The 18,129-nt window shown below is 40.0% G+C and overlaps 1 long non-coding RNA gene across 2 annotated transcripts in view; it reads right to left on the bottom strand.

Moving 5' to 3' along the window:
- The window catches only part of LOC104909928 (uncharacterized), a 70,349-nt gene that overhangs the window by 14,635 nt on the left and 37,585 nt on the right, over window positions 1–18,129 (bottom strand). For both annotated transcript variants that reach the window (XR_014881549.1, XR_014881550.1), the window contains exon 3: window positions 939–11,757. This is a non-coding gene — a long non-coding RNA (uncharacterized LOC104909928). The remainder of the gene's footprint in view (window positions 1–938; window positions 11,758–18,129) is intronic.

The raw sequence follows: 18,129 nt of genomic DNA, 5'->3' as shown, positions 1-18,129 counted from the left end.
GGCCAGCTTTTATGGTTGCTGACACCAACTTTCTGAGCAGGGCTATGCACGTTGTGCTGACACAACCCTTCTCCAGAACAGCTGCAATCACTTGCTGCTTTGGTGAGGGAACGGGGGTGTTTCTTTTCTTTCTTTCTTTGCCTCCCATGAAGGGTTCGGAAGCACCAGGTGTGCCATAGGGCTGAGGCATCCATCAATGCTTACGCTACAGATGTGAGCGTATGAAAGGGAAAGCCATTTCCCCTTCTAGCTTCATTCTTCATTTTTCTTTCAGACGATTTAATAATCTCCCACTTGGCAGTATTTGGGTAAGATGGACAGTGCTCCAGTTAAAGCTGAATAAGGCATAATGTCTATTCTTCTAAGCTGATAAGCACTCAGGACAAGCAAAATTCCTACAGAGAGCCAGATATCAACCCCATTTACTTGAAGGTTAGTGAGCGCATTCACAGAATGCAAATGCAGCCGGAGGGTAAAGCACTGGCTTCTTGGGCTCAGCCTTTTGGGGCAGAGCTAGAGTATGAGTGTTTGAAAAGATATTCAAGTAGCCTCTCAAATTATTATTCAGCACAGATAATTAAGAGTTCATGTCTCCCTTCATCAACAAAGTGCTTAAGGACACGCTTAAAAGTGTTCTGCTGATTTTGGCCTCGGGTACTTCTCTGCAAGGAACCAAATACCTACAGCTCCCCTTGGAAAGGGAAAGTGCATTTGGACCCTGGAGGAACTGACGTGCTTTGCGAAGTCTTTTCCAAGAGCCATTACACCAGGAACCTCACTGCTTGATTTGAATACCCTATAGCAATGACTGACAAACTGTCTAGTTCAATGCAGCCGGTTTATTTGAAATTCCAGATTTTCCTAAATTGTGAACACTTATTTTGTTGTTCCTACAGTTGCTTTAGTATAGTGCAATGTTAATCTGTCTCTCTACTCACCCTATTACTCACAGAAGGAAGGAGTCTTTCCACAGGGCAATCTTGTTCCTCAGAGTGACTCCACTTGGGTGTGAAGGCTCCAAGCACAGTACTCAGCAGCACAGTGGTTGTTTATCCTGAGCAAGGGCTCAGAGGTTCTGAAAGAGAAATTGAAAAACAAAACAAAACAAAAAAAACAGCAGAACTGCACAATACAAAATACCTGCCCAGTGCAATCCTCTCTGATGCAGACAGAAATCAACAGTCACGTTGCTTATCTGAGCTGAACACAGAAATCCTGGGCAGATGGATGGAATATTGAAGTGCCAGATAAGCCAGGACTTCCCTGTACTGCCAGCTACCAAGTCTTGCCTCTTCCTGACTCTTCATTGTAAGAATCTCAGAAAGTGAAGTGATCTGCATCTCCTCAGCATATCGATCTGCATCTCCTCAGCATATCGAATTCATTGCCTAAACATAAACATTCTGCCAGAAAAACGAACAATTCTAAATTTAATCAAAATGAAAACACGAAATAGACTCTCCCAAAGCTCTAGCATTTAAAATTCTCTGCAGCCTTACTCAATTAAAAAATTTCCCTTTCCTGTACCAAAGGGACATGGGGTCCCAATGCTTTCCACAGAAAGCCACCTAAGATGGTCTGATATCATTTTGTCCTTTGGTGCTGCTTTTCTAACATGCCCTCAGGAATACAGTGGGGCAAAGAGAGTATTCAGAGGGTGACAAAAATAACTTGAAAAGTGCCAGCAAAATGCAAGTTGCAAACATAGCAGGCCTCTGTCAGCTGTACTGCTTGGGGCCAGAGAGCTCAAAAAAAAAAAAAAAAAAAAAAAAGCAAACAGTAACCTTGTGCTACTGCCACGTTTGAAGACCTCACCTCTCCCCACCTCCAAAAACAGGGAACATGACAAAAAACAGGCAAAAAATAAAATAAAATAAATAAAAGGAAAGTTTCTGAAACTTACAGGCTGATTAGCAGTGAGATTGCTGTAACCAGATGCTGGCACACGAGGAGGATTTTACAAAAGAAGTCCTGTCCATTATGCAACTGTCGAAAACATCTCTGCTTCAAAAATACTTCCAAAAATAGGCCAAATGTGCTGCACTTCATGGACTAGCTAGCTGCAAAAACATTTCAAACCGCCTTAACTATGGCCTGAATCCTAAACGAACAGGGAGATTAAGCAGAATACAGCATTCACATTGATCTAAAGCAGAAAAATCACTTGTTTTTCAGCAACATGGTCCTGAATTAGAAAACAGGGCAACTTGTTCCAGCATCTCACTATCCTTGCAGTAAAGGAATTTCTTCCTGATATCTAGCCTAAATCTACCCTCTTCCAGTCTAAAACCATTTTCCCTTGTCCAATAACTACACGCCCTTATAAAAATTCATCCTCAACTTTCCTGTAGGCTCCCTTCAGGTTCCAGAAGGCTGCTATAACATTTCCCCAGAGCTTTCTTTTCTCCAGGCTGAAGAACCCCCATCTTTCAGCCTGCCCTTGTAGGAGAGGTGCTCCAGCCCTCTGATCACCTTCATGGCCCTCCTCTGGACCTGCTCCAACAGCTCCATATCCTTTTTGTGCTGGGGGCCCTAGAACTGGATGCAGAACTCCAGGTGGGGTCTCACAAGAGCAGAGGGGCAGAATCCCCTCCCTTGACCTGCTGTCATACTTCTCTTGACACAACCCAGGATATGGTTGGCCTTCTGGGCTGCAAGTGCACACTGCCAGCTCACCTTGAAGCTTTCAACCGACACTCCCAAATCCTTCTCAGGGCTGCTCTCAAGCTATTTTCCACCCAACCTGTATCTGTGCTTGGGATTGCAGAAAGATTTAGCTGTTACTACTATATCATTATCTCCTATCATTTTCAGTTTTACCTGGAGGCAGTGTACTGCACTGGAACCAAAGGACACACCCTGCACTGACACAAGGCCACAGGGCAGGCAGAAGGGGTGGCATGAGGTGCTAGACCACAAGTACTCCCTCTGATGGGCCCTGCAGAAAACTGAAGAAAACAACTGATTTCTTTTAATTCTCTGGGTGAGGATCTTAGATTGCTTTCTCTGGACAGAGTACCGAAGTAGAAAAGCAAACTTTTGCTGTACCAGAACGGCGACAGCACCAAAGTCTTTTTGCACAGGCACTGTAGGGACTCCTCACTGAGGGAGCCGCAGATACAAGCTCCTCCTGCTCTTCCTGTCGGAGAATGTTTTCTTCATTTCCCAAGCCTTCTCTCTACTCAAGCCATTCTCAGATTGCTTCTGATAAGTCTTTCCATGGGCCTGTTTCTAAAAGTGGCTGTCTGGACACCCACATCCTTCACCCTATTCTTTTGTGTCATTGAGTATCACGGCTACTGTCTTGGCTTCAGCTGGCTGACTTTTCATCCACACTGTCTGATATCATACTACATTTTGACTTTAGGATAAATACAGTGTTGGTAACACACTAATGTTTTAGTTGTTGCTGTATGGAGCCAAGGACATCTCAGGTTCTCATACTGTCCTGCCAGCAAGGGAGGCTGCAGGGCTTTGGGATACAAGGAGCTGGAAGGGGACAGAGGCAGAAGAGCTGACCTAAACTAGCCAAAGGAAAATTTCATACTTTGTGACACTGTGGAGAGAGGAGTTGGCCAGGGGAGCCAGACGCTGCTCAGGTCATCAGTCAACAATTGTACAGTGCATCACTTATTTTAGAAATATATGTTATTATCATTACTATTTTCCTTTTCTCTTCCTTTTTGGTCTTACTAAGTATATACATATATTTTAATCTGAACACAAGTAAGCGCATACCTGTGTAGTGCTCAGCTGTTGGCAGGTTTCAGCCACCACAGCTACAAAACCCAAGGCATGGAACATCAGCTGAGTTGGTACTCAACTCCTCCCAGTGGGATCAGACAAGCTCCTCAGAGCAGGAGCTGCAGAGCAATGTCAGTACACAACCACAGATCAGGGCAGCCCTGGCTGTTGAATGTTGATCTCCATAGGACTGCCAGCTCAGCTGGGATTAAGTTGGTTCCTTCAGCTTTCTGAAAAAAATTCTCCTCTACTTTCTACTTTCCTACTTTCTACCCTCCTTTGCACTTCCCCTCTTCTCCACCACATCCTTTTGCACAAAAAAAAAAAAAAAGAAAAAGAAAAAAGCATCCCAAGCATAACTGGATGCTTCTACTTCAGAAATGAGAGACTCAGATGATTTAGTTTAGTTTCAAGAAGGCTGTATGTCAAGGTCTTCCAAGTATAACACTATTGTCTTGTCTATGAACAAGCAGTGGAGCGAAGTCTGTCAGAATAAAAGGATACGCGAAGTTAGGTATGTGCCGCCCATCTTATAGGTTGGTTGTTGTCTTTTTTTTTTTCTCGTTTGTTTAAAGATATCAAGATCTCCAGAACTGCTTGCCTTGTGGAAGCAGGTAGAAGAGACATATACCTCAGCCTCCTAAGTCCCTCCTAAGTTCCTGAACCTGTGCTGCAGACTCACCTCCACTGTCCATGGGCAAATCCCAGTCTGGATCCAATCGCAGTTCTTAACAGCTCATTCAAGTAGAGAACATTTCCACAAAAAGGACTTGATTTTCAGTAAAATGTCAAGTACTTGTCTATGCCTAAAATCTGTATGTTACTATCAAAACTGGCTGTAAACTTGATTTTGGATTTTTTATTGTATTTTAAATGATTTTTGGAAAACTCTTGTTCTATTTGAGCATGTTTCCCAGAATGAGGTCATATATAGGTTAAGTCCTAGAAAACAATTAACAAAAAAGTCAATGGTTCTGCCTGAAATAAAATAAAGCTTTCTTCCCCTGCACATATCTTTTGGTGTCTTGGTCCAAATTCAGACATTAAAAACCACCCTAGAAAGCTAAGGCAGATGACCTCACCCTGCTGGTTATGGCCACATACATTCACCTTTCTTTCAGGATAATTTGAGGTGGATCAGACTTGTGGAGGTCCTTAGAAGTTCAGGAAGGAATGCAGCAGGAGGGAAGCACTTGAAGGACACACAAGTCCAGCCCTAACACCAAGCCTACCAGAATATGTTCTCTGAGGTTTACAAAGAGCAAAAATCTGTGACTCAAAAGTTAAATGACAGACTGCAACCTGAAGTGCAAGCAATGTATTTGGGATATTTTCAGACATTGTTCCAACCTAAAAATGTACTCAAAAAATCTAAATGCAGGTATATATATTTTAAAGCCCTAACTAATACACTTCATTTCCCATGTCAGCATTTCCACAAATGCGTTCTATTCTATGTATCCAAACCATTAGATTTGTCCCTTAAAGGCTTTAAATCAGCTCCAGTCTCTGAGCTGGACCAACTATTTTTTTTTTTTTTCACTGTCAAGAATCTGAAGTTTCTTTTCTGGCTGCCAGTAATTACTCCGTTCCGGTACACAAAGATGTAAATCCTTGCTGTTCTCCATTCAGATTTGTCTTTAAAAATTCTTTACGGACTTCAGTGGAAAACTTACAATTCAGTTTGTATCCGGAGTTTCCTGGACTGGTAGTTCAAACATCAGCTTCAATTTGTCTTTAATATTCCTCACTTCTAATCCTTTTCCTCCCCGACTTGGAAGAGCTCAACAGCTCACAGAAAAACCTTACTATATACTTTCCATTCATTTTCTTTTGTCCTCGGAGTTTAGCTTTGCTGTGCTCCCTTCCTACCACAATACAGGGCCAGGCTGCAGTTAGTTCCCATAGCTCTAACAGCTCTGAGCTGGAGAACAACAAAGCCTGAGGAGCATTTAAACTAACAGGCACACAGCTCTGCAGGAAAGACAAACATTGGGTAAACCAGAGGTAAGAACAATTGTCAGAAAGCTTGCCACTGGACAGAGCAGAAAAGAGATTTGCATCAGCAATAGGGTTCAGCTCCCACCAAGTAGCCTCAGTTTGGATACCTGCCAAGACTTTCAGATAGTTCTTGCTGAAGTTTGCACACTATCACAAGATAAAGCTGATGTTTAAACAGCAAAACAAGAGCTGAGCACCCCTCAGGAAAGCCATTTTCTGGGGCCGGGGAGCACTATAACGGGAATCAGAAGGGCCACGGTCCCTAGAAGTCAGCTTGACAGGATTCTGGACACAAACACGGCGAGCATGAGCACAAACAGTTCAGACTGTTTGTCAAGGAGCAGACAGGCCTGGTCACCCCTGCTTTCACAGACCTGTGCCCTGTGACCCACAGCTGCTCTGAGTGACAACGGAGACAACTGCTTTTGTCACATCTAATTTCAACGGCTGCACGCTACATGCAATTACCCCAAGGTGATAAAACCTTCTGTTTCCATTTAGATTTGATCTGCCCTTCTACGCAATCTGCACATAGAGCATATTGGAGCATTTCATCAATTGCATGAATTGAAACTGCGAAATCTTAATTAGAAGCTCCATTAACGTCAAAGCAGTAAGTATGGAAAGCACCAAGGAGGAGGAAAATCTATCACTGTGTGCATTTCACCTGTATTGCATCAGCTAAGCATGAGATTATGGCGTTTCAACATCCCCAGCAAAAATATCTGCAAGCTGGACAAGTTGCACAAAGCTCAACTATTCATGGAGTTTATAGTTACACTGAGGCATCTAAAGAACAGGAATTTTGCAGATCCTTATTTCATTTATCTATATCAACACCAGTGCCCCACTGGTGCAGAGTTGTTTTAGCAGCATTTCTTCAGTGGTGCTTTAGGATACTGAGAAACAACTTGAGGAAGGCCTCAGACGACATAAAATCCAGAAGTCCTCAGCTGGTAATTGTGCTGAGTTTAGTCCTGCTGACCTCAATAATGCAGCAGGGTGGCCTGAACCCTACCCCAGTCTAAGAGCATGCCTGGGGTATCAGCAAGTGGGGTGAGGCTAGCTTGGAGCTGACATCTATGCTGCAGTTGATGGGGCACAACCCCAGTAACCTAGGTATGACAAACTCAGCTGCCCTGTATGTACACACTCAGAACTATCACTAGAAGAGGAGCTGCATGCCAACATAGACCTGGTGAGAGGTCAACATGGCAGCAGCACAAGGAGCCTTTAGCAACTCATATGATAACCCTGTGTCAGGTCCTTTGCTTTTTCCCCAGTAATACAATCAAGCATTGCATTCTCTCTAGACCACAGTGAAAGGCTGGAACATAACAAGACAAACTAGGACACGACGATACAATTTTAGGCAAGATGTTTCAGCACAAAAAGATTTCTGTTTCTTTGTTTACCATACCCACCTTGTGAGAAAGCATCATTATCTTTCACAAAAGAGAAAAATGAAGTGCAAAGGTTCTCTCCAAAGCCAGGATCAAAGTCCCTCGCTCTGCCGTATTATTTCAGCACCTCAAGAACAGGATGGAGGCAGCAACAAGGACTTCCTATTAACTGCAGCAGGAACAGAACTATTTCCTCCTGCGGAGGGGAGTTAAGTGTTGCAAAAGTAAGGCTAAGGCAACACAGCCTCACTCTACTCTCCCACTTGGAGAATTAGATAAGATGCAATTAGCCATCATAACACACTATTTAAAATAAGTGAGCCCTAAGCTTCTCTTCTGAGACACTTCATAGCCATAGACTGCAGTGATTAGTTTAACAGTGCTCGTTACATCAAGTGATTGCTATAAAAGCTTATTTCCATTTAATTCACACTAACATCCTCAAAACGAAAGCAAAATAAGGGAACAAAAGCCTAACTGTAGTTGAGTGGGTCTTGGATAGAGCCCAAAGCTGACAAGAATCAAAGTTCCACACAAGAATAAAAGAAGCTTCAGCATTCTGTTAAGTAAAGTGCTTTTTTAAGAGGAAAAAAGTGTCCAGAAAGGTGTACAAAAGAGGAAACCTAAGTTTGAAGAAAGCATTAACTGAAGCCAAGGTGTTTGGTCTGTTTTTAAAGTTAACTAAGTTGATCTCTCTTAAGCTTTAATTGGAATGCTTTAACACATCATAAACATATTATAATGTTACACCTGTTTACCTTTTGTAGACGGAGAGTTGCTTCTATATATTTATCTCCATCACAGCACAGAGAATATTCAAGTCTAGAATCCACTAATTTCAGGGGCAGTTATAACTGAAGCCCACATAATGCCTTATTCTTCCACTCTTTCATTCAAAGCGATTTTCTTTCTTTGATTTTAGAATAGAGGTCTTCAAAGTACAATAGCTTGTCACGGACCTCTCAATTCTCACACACTGAATTAGAGTCCTTGACAGTCAAATTTACTGCATAAAAGAAATCCTCAGCTTTCGTATAAGCATCAAGGACAATTGCTGCTCTTTCGCTGTATTATCAAGAAATCGTTTGCACTGAAAATGAGCACGATATTATTCGTCCCCACCTCCTTTCCCCCCTCCCCCTTTGTATGACAAGTAACCCACATCTCTTCCTCTTTCTCCTTCACCTCCTTTTTCCCCCATTGACAGCTCTCTGAAACTCCTAATGCAATGTTTCTCTAATATTTCACTCGTAAAACTCAAGGTCAGGCTATAACCTTCAAACAAGAGACAGCTTTGCCCAAGGACTCCCAAGCACTTTCTTCCCACAGTCACTCCCTACACTACCAAAACTGGATATTAGGCAATTAGATATTAGGCTACATAATCAAAAATGTAGCCTAGAAGAAAAATATATGCTTCATGTGTGTTAAATTTGGGTACTGCAATTTTCACCCTCTACACTCTAATGTTTAGCAGTAACGAAATAGGGTAATAAGTAAGATCTCTTCTTCCCCATTTAAAAGTCAATCGACCAATCTAAGGAACATGTTGAGCTTAGCATGCAAGAATGATATCGTCCTGAGCAGTGCCAAGAATCACACAGAGCAAGTCACTTTTGAATCTTGGCAGAACACTGATTAAGAAAAAAACAAAACAAAACAGCAAAAGGCCCATGTCTCCAATCACAGATTTCCCACAGACAATTTGCTGTGGTAGCTCTCCAGATTACCTCTCTAAGGACCCAATCCAAAACTCATTACTGGCAATAGAGTTTTGAAAAAGCCATGTATGTTCTTTCACAATAGGAAAGTTCTATATTTAGTTGATTGGAAAGAATCTTAAACTCCTTGAAATCTGAGTTTCGTGCTAGAAAAGAATATTTAGCTTGCCTTTGGCTTGGCAAGTGGTACCTGTGGGGAAAACAAAACAAAACAAAACAAAACGTGATCTACAAATAATGCAATTTACACAATGCTTTGTCTGGTGCAAATATATCCAAGGATACCTTTACAATTAAAGATCTGGAGGCAGCAAAATTACTGGTAGCTCCTCATTACCAACACAATTTGTTTATTACACTTTATAAACAAATCTTTCAAAGACACAGAAGCATAAATAGCTCTCAAGAAATCAAAAGCTTTAATCATGATAATTTAATCTTAATTTATTTCAGCACTATGCTGGCAATTACTTTCAAACAGCATCAATAGAACAATCTACTGCCAAATACAAAAACATGCAAAATCCTTTATTTTCACCCGCTTACTGCATTAGCATTTGATGGTCTTATTTACAGTAAAAGCTGTTCTGGCCCTTTAGAAAGGTGGACATGTTTGAAGGTATTAGCATTTTGGCCACAGCATCACAATAGCGCAGTAAGCTATTAACTCATCTGGTCCAGATAAAAGCTGGTTTGCTTGTTCAATTTTCAGCTGAGTCAAGCCACTGAACTAAGCTCGCTGTTTAAACAAACATTAATACCAGCACAAGCGAAGCCACAGGAAAGAATGGCCAAGGAAAAATGTATGAGAAAAGCTTCAACAGTCCCACCTTACACAGATAAAATCAAAGATGGAATTTCACCATTAGACAACAAGTAGATAATGCTAAACATAGTTTTTTCTATTTGACAGAAAATAACAGTTCCTGGCCTAAAGTAAATTTAAATTAAAAATAAAAAGCAGTAAAACACATTAAAGCTGATGGCTCCTTTCAAGAAACTAACTGATCTCAACAGCACAGCCTACAATCAGAATTATTGATTACGATGGAGGATATAATTCTGTGCTCCATCACTCTTGGAGATCTCTCTCTGTCAAGGGAACCATGTCTGTTAGGAAATGCTACCCTCTATCGTTTCACTAGTCTGAACAGCTCATGTCTCCACAAAACCGTATTTTAATAAGACTAACCTCACTTCTAGTATCACTATACATATCAAGAGTCAAAATCTCAAAACCTGAAGAACTGCTGTTTATGTATAGTCAGACATCATCTCATCATCTTAAATCCTGTCTGTAGTACTTTGCTGGACCCCAGGACTTTTTTCCCCCCTCCATTTCCTTTTCCTAAATAATTACCGCTTCAAAACATGGATTTTTCCCCCCTTTTTTTCTTTAGAGATCTGCCTGTTCGAATTCCTTTTTTTTTTTAACCACTTTGTAGAAGTACTATTTCAAAACCTTACAAGATCTACCATTTTGCTGTTCTCTCTACACTTCCATCCCTTCCCAAATTATTTAAAATCTTTAGGACATCTCATATCAGAGCTTTTTCTTTAAATACCTTTACTAAAAATCTAAAGCAGCAGATATTTAAATATGACAGTAGAGCACAAAAGGTTATCTTTGAATTTAACTGCATTATGAAAAACTTCTTCAAAAGCACAAAAGATGGCCCCCTCCAATAAATTTAAAAAAGAAAGTGCACGAATAATTGCATTTCTGCCAACATCACTGCTTAAGAATAGCTGTAAAAGTATGAGGCTATAGACCACGCCAGTAGGATTTCAGATTTAAAATGCAAGAAAAAAATTATTCTACATTTAAAATGAGAAGTCCTACTTAATTAATGGGAAATAGAAAGAAACAAGAGAAGAAAGAAAGATTGCCAAGAAAAGTACAAAGAATAATTCAGTCCGGATGGCAAGCAGCACAGAAGAACCAGTATAAAACCCAAGCTAGACACTTTTGCATCTTTAATTAAGTTTATTTCTAAACACAGCTGATTGGGGTTGATATCTCAATTTCTTCAAATAGGAACAGAAACCTGAAGTCCCCTAGAACTCTTTTTTTGCCTTCAGTCATCTGTTTCTATTCCTTCTAGGTGGGAAAACAAATTGAGTGAAAACAAGACCCAAACATTTAAGGAAGACTTTAACAAAATACACCATTGATGTGTGAACCTGAAAACATGCACACTAACTTATGAAAAAACAGTAAAATAGGTCTGCTTTACCCAGTATTTAAAGACGAAGGGCTTGTTCTGTGTTACTGCTATCATTTATGTTTCCATCAAGCCAGGACTGCAGGTAAGTATATTGTAAAGAAGGCCCTTTTTTAAATTATTATGAGTTCAAGCCTTAGTCAGAACGCAAGAGCCTGATGGCATGATTTGATGCTATTTGTTTACTGACACCAAACGTAAAATAAGAAATACAGGCTGTCAGAAATACAATGAACACAGAGCTCACAACGTTCCATCCTCACCCTCCAGATGATTTCCAAGGCAGGGAGAGTAAACAGCCTTCTCCCAGCTTTCTTAGTTTCCACAGCTGAGAGTGTAGGATGTTTACAGTACCTGTCACTCAGAGCTCTTGAAAGCAGACCAAATGTCAGCAGACCTTGTACAGACTTCATCACTGACTGCAGGAAACGTACAGATTTAAGTGAAAGGAGGAAGAAACCCATACAGCCATGACTCTTTTGTACCATATGAATCCCAAACAAAATTAAGTCCTTTGTGCACATGTTGAGAGGCAAAAGATAAGTTCACGATAAAGCTGAGCTTCAGCATCTCCCAAGGACAGCCACTCTTATTGACACAACTGTAGTTCAAGTCTTCCTCCTGGTTCACTCCAGAGTGCTTCTGTATCTCCTGAAGTTGTTTCTGCAGAAGAGAGAATTCATCATTTTAATGAGTGCACATAAATACACACTAATTAAAAAAAATGGTCAGGTAGAAAAGGCTTCATTTATATTCCACAAGTAAAAGCCATCATGTAATTTTCCCAAAGCTTTTAATGCTATTTAAGAGCAAATCCTACAGTGCTGGCTTCGAGGAACACGTACAATATCTGTCACATTTTAAGTTATTAGAGGAATCTTTGGATACTGTGAGGAAAAAGATACATTTAAAGAGTAGGCTTGATAAACTTAGGACTCTAGTTATACAGCAACAGATGATTATCACAGTAGTCTAATTGTGTTTGAAATGATAGACTTCTCTCCAAAACTTACCAAATATTCACAGTTTCCTCAGATATATTACCTCTAAAGGACAGAAAATTGAGGAAAAAAACAATAAAATACCAAGATAATCTAATCAGACACATGGACATAGCTAAAAGGTTTGCTCATGTACAACAGCCATAATCCTCAGGAGTAAAAATTCCACTGAAAAAAGTTTTGGTAGCTTTGAGATGAGATTATTAATAGTTTTGTACTTAAAAAAAAATGCGTGCACAGGTGCTTTTACACAAGTAATTGAAGACCTGAATCACAGCAACCTGTGTTAAGAAAAGTTCATTTGCTATTGAAAAGGCAGAGAAGCTTTATGCGTGCTTTACCCACAGGAGGTTGCCCCAACACCAGTACTGTTCTCATTAAACCCTTTCTTTTATAGCCCAATATATTGGACACGTCTGAAGAAAGCTTAACTTTGGTCTCAACATCTGTTTTGTTCAGTTGGGCTGCCCTTACTGTTCATGCACAGTAACAATTTCTCCTCTACCACTTCAGGAAATAAAGGCATGTAGCTACAAGCCCAGTTCTTGCAGTCACAGACCTTCCCCCCCCACTGGTTTTGGTCAAGAGAAAGAACTACAGCAGCAGGATAAAAGAAAAGAAGGACAACATAATTGCATGCCCTGCTTTTTAATTCACAGGGAGGTCCGCAGATGCACAGGAACCTGAAAAGTTGAAATAAATTTGAAGGTACGGATCACCTCTGGTCTGCTACAAAGTTATGGAAACTGCAAGGGCAAAGAAGGCTGAAGCTTTCTGACCAGGGAATTTGGGGAATTTCAAGAATTAAAAAGGTCTCCTCAAGTTTTATCAAGTCATCAAGTCCATGATGAATAAATGTGTTCTCTGGTCGACAGCTAAATAACCCACACAAGTTCTACACTCAGAAGATGCTGCTTTCCCTAAAAACTCCACTCAACATTTTAAGTGCTGAGCGGGGCCTGCCCATACATTTCTTACTCAAGATTTTCCAGTTTAAGTACGATATACAAGAGGAACTCCAACCTTTGGTGAGAGAGGATGAAAAAATAATACTGTTTTGGTTTCTGTCTGAAATTTCTACAATGCTCTCATCCTTTGCAGCCAGGCATCTGATATTTCTATTGTTAACAGATCCTTTAAGGGCCATGATGCAGTTTTTATTTATATATTACTCAAGTGATGAACTTCTACTTACTAGTGTTTTCTTTTCCTGTACAATTCAAAATCCGGAGCTTAAAAATCAGACCACTTTGAAAATATTAACCTGTGTTACAACCAAAACAAAACATTTTTCAAACTTTAACGAACTGAAAATTCAAGGAAATGTAAAAGAAATCTCTCCCAGTCATCTACTGTGTCCCTAAGGCCACCCGAACATACACAATCCCTGTTGTCCGTGTTTCACATTTGCTAAAGAATTCATAGTGGATAAAAAATGCTTTTTTTTTTTTCCCCCCTACAGCAATGAATTTTGTTTTCAAAACATGCCTGTGTAGCTGTTAGCCTCATATCTAAGAAAATTTGTGACAGCCAGCTCAATAGCTGGGAACACACTGGCAGCACACAATGAAAATTTATCAAGGCAGACGATACAGCGGCAACGAAATAGATAGATGAAGGAAAAATAACCATGAAATTCAGAACAAGAAACATCAGAATAAAAACCAAGGAATGTATTATTGTTCCATGCTCTTATGGAATTCCACGACGCTTTCTGAGGCTTAACAACATGTTCTTCTTGAACTTCTGATTAAAATGAATGATACAAGTGACTTAGGACTTTAGTCAGTTTTGCATACGCATTTCAGATACACTGCCCACCAAATATGCTTAACTTGAAACAAGTGAAGGAAAGCTTTTAACAAGAACTGCATTTACACTCAACACATTGCAGTGCTACTCTGAAAGGCTTATATTCAAAATAAGCAATAGGAGAACATGACAGCAATTAAATGCTTACAGTAAGCGCAGGCTCAGTATTTCTGCAGTTCCCCTATTGATTGCTTCTCGCTTCCAAGTCATTTCAGGTATCTATGTTATTTTAATCACTACTAATGAAGTCTGAATAATGCTTCTAAAGTAAGAGAGCTGGGGAAGGGCAGCGAGTACATCACATCCCTTTGCCAAAGGGGTAGAAGCCTACTACATATAACGCATAGTTCCTCATCCGTGTCTAGATATTCAGATAGCAGCAAAGAAAACCAGCTTTCATTGCAATGTATGGCCTTCTATAGGTCTCTGAGAAGGAATAAAACTGGCAATTTGCCAGCAAGTCCTGCACAAAGCTGTGCTGGAATTGAGCAGCTATGGGAGCTAAGGGAAGGCACTACCACTACAGTCAGCCACATGGATGACTGTTGGCTCAGCAAAGCTATCACAACACTGAGAACCAATTGCTGCAGGGCCTTCTCTCTTCCCCAGATCTTGAAGAGGCAAGAGGTTCAAGGCAACCCTTGATATTCTAGGACTGTAAAAGGTAATACAGAGTTACAACTGAAGCAGCTGCTAGAATGTAGTGTAGCAAAACAAAACAAAACAAAAACAACAACAAGAACAAAAACAACAACAACAACAAAAACCCAAACAACAATCCCCAAAACAAACGAGGAATGTACTGCTATCACTTGGAAGTTATCCTGAGCTACACACTACAGGCTGCACTATGAAGAAATTATTGTCCACACATTTTGATTTCCCCAGTAAAGCACAAAAGGGAAGATCTGAAAAGCAAATCTATTCTATTTCCTCTTTATTAAGTTAAACATTTAATCGCTTGCAATAAGAATGATCTGGGGGCCAACACACATGAATTACTCACCGTCCACTTCACAGAATACCTGTTATAGTCAAGCACCATCACCTGACTATATAACCCAACAGCAGATGATGTGGAAAAAAAAAAAAAGAACTATGATCCTCAGTTTGTAGAGGGAGAAAGATTTTCTTTTTGTACAGTATAACACTTTTACAGCCTATCAAATGAGTTGACATCTGCCAGTTTCCACGAGCCTGTAATCACTGAAATGGGGAAGAGTCAATGAACATTAGAGACACAATAGCTCTCTCGTAGCTTATTTCACAAACGAAAGCTCAAATTAGTGCCCAAAATCATTCTCAAAATTCATCTGTAATGCACACAGAGAAAGCTTAATTGACTATATCATACAAAGAAGCGCATTTGAAGAGCAAAATTCTTGTGCTGTATTCCCATCCTGAATATGGAGAGCATATAAAGCAGCAGTCCCAAGGGAAAGCTTCAAGGTATTTAAAAATCCTCCCTCTTTTCGGTTCTGCTAACTCAAATTTGTTGCTTTCTTTATAAACAGACAAATACACACTTGGTATTTTTATTCAATAGCTTCAAGATCACCTCAACGAGTTCTTGTTTTTTCCCTGTTCAAAGCATTTTCCATTACATTTTGGAACTGTGCACTTAGATACCTGAAGAGCTCAGTATTTCAACTCACTGAAATAATAATAAAAAAGCAGCCTGTAAATAGGTAATTGCCCCATCTCTGAATAAAAGTTTCAAATACAACTTTAAGATACAAACTGCCAGCAGATGTCAGTACAACCTAGAGAATTGCTCAACACCAATTTAATACAGATATTTACTCAAAACCCCAACCGTTAGGGTCCATGCTTTTACCCAGGAAGTTCAACAAAAAAGCAAATCTCACACAGAGAAACAGCCCCTGGGGCTTGCCATATAGGCTTACCTGCACGTTCTTGAGACAGACAAAAACCGAAATAGAAAGCTGTAAGGACAGTTGCAGGACATCAAGAAGCAGCTCCATATTCAGCTCCCTCTAATTAAGGTTCCATCCCCTCCTCCCTCACTCTCCTCACACACCATGGTCACAGCATGCATCTCCGCCCCCCACCTTTCCAATTCAGTCTGTTCCCAAATAGCTTGTCTTCTGAGATGCTGCTGCTACAGGTTGGTGAATATTTAGCAACAAGGTTGCTAAGCTAAATAAAGCTGTTCTGTGAATCAAGCATTATCAGGAGTGTCCTTGAGCTACAGCAGAAGCTCCCTCTGCCTTCCCTGTTGACAAGAGTTGTAAGGAAAGTGCTCCTAAATGCATCTGGTTGAGATGGCTTTAGTCAGAAATTTCCACTAGCACAGTTTACCTCATTTCTTCATGCAAATAAGTACCAAAGTTTAAATTTCTTGCTGATTTCAGCAAGATAGACATGTCAGAGAAACATTTTTAGCTGCACTATGTCCAAACACGATTACACACTTTGCTATTGATGCCAACTAGGAAAGTTTCACATGCTTCTTGCACAAAGGGCGGGACGTGTTCCAAATCATTATTGCAAAGACTGAAAACAATTAAAAAAAAGAAAAATCAGCCATCCCAAACATGTAAAATTATCTAGTCTTAGTAAGAATTAGCAGCTTTGCTAGTTATAGACTGAACCTTCTGTCACACTAAAATTAGTAAGTTTTACTCTAAAGGAAAAACATTTACAAAGAGAACAGCAGAACTCATAGGAACCAAGAGAAGAAAACTGTCAAATGATAAAGAAATCTAAACAAGGCCATTTTTGCTCAACACAAAACTATTGGATGTTGGTGAGATCTTTGATTTATTGGTATTTTGTAAGAAATAAGCTGGAATTTTACATTAGAACAAATTAGTGTCCAATTTATTTCTTAGGAATAATGTAAGGAACAGGGTTCATATTTTTAATAGTCTTATTGCACCACCTTACAAAAACATCTTGATTTTTCTTACCAAATGCAATCAACTCAGTACACATAAGAGGCAGTCCACTGTAAAAGACTTTGAAAAAAATTAAAGAAAACTACGTCAGAAAAAAGAAGCCCACAGACTATGAACACTTCAGACTGATGGCCAGGATGAGTGTTTAGTCAAAAATCTGTCATGTTTTAACATGGCTCTCAGGTTTCAAATTCAAGTTTTAAGTCTATCTTCCTCCTTTCCTTTGTATGACTTCATAAACTGAACGAAGCTGTAAGAGCTGCAGAAACACAGATACAGCAAGGCCGTTTTGGAAGCAATTTTCTTAATATAGATGCTGTGCAATTTAGACATCAATAAGGAAAGGAGGAATAAAATTCAGAGGCAGATAGCATCCTGAAAGATTTACCTCATAATTCTTTGGGAAGGTGAAGGGCTTGTCTAGAAGTGGAGTGGCAAATGAATTTGAAGTAAATCGGTTCAAAGAAAGCTCCCAAATCATTTGACATAATATCAAAACTAGGTTTGAAGAAAGAACACCTCTATTCTCATGCCTAAACTAAGCTTTGGAACCTCGCCCTGATTAAGATGAGCTCTGTAGTCACAGAGGTTTCTCTCTGAGGAGTCTGATCACAAACTCAAGAAGGGAAGCAAGTTCTGTTACAAACCTGACTAAATGCTTAATTAAACATAAAACCTACAAGCAAGTTTCACCTTGCTTTTGAGTTTCATCAGCAAACCTTTGCACAATTCCTATTTTGTTCCATAAAACTGCAAGCCTTTGTCAGGTTAAAACAAGAGGTAATTTACGTACACTCTCTAAACTGGAATATTTAATTTTCTAGTCTTGGCTCTAACTGTAACAAAGACCCTCCAGGCTCATAGTTTCTCTGTGTTAACCTCTCTCCCTCAAATTCTCTACATGTAAACACTTGTTCTTCTTTAAGTCATCCCCCCCACATCCTCCATTAAATAAAAACGTGCAAAGAACACCCCCAAAAGCATTGGTGCTGCTTGCCCATTCAGCGTTCAAAATGCCCAGATGACGAAAGCTGTTGCAGTCACACAAATATTGAGAGCACTGCCAGCACAAAGAGCACATGACCCAACAGTCAGCCTGCACACTGTGCCAGGAAACAGAATAGCTGGCCCTCATCCCTCAAAGGTCTCACATCTCTACAGATCAAAGTTTTACGATAGTAAAAAGGATTTTCAGCTTGTGCAGCAGCAAAATTTGGATGGAAAGGAACTTACAGGCTATTTATACAGCTTTTAAGAAATTAAGTTGCACTATTAAATTTTATCTTTAAAGTAGAAGTTCC

This window comes from Meleagris gallopavo, chromosome 2 (assembly GCF_905368555.1).
Source record: "Meleagris gallopavo chromosome 2, MGAL_WU_HG_1.1, whole genome shotgun sequence".
NCBI classification, from domain to species: Eukaryota; Metazoa; Chordata; class Aves; order Galliformes; family Phasianidae; genus Meleagris; species Meleagris gallopavo.
The sequence above is the reverse complement of the archived record's forward strand: the minus strand, read 5'-3'. Positions and strand labels throughout refer to the sequence as shown.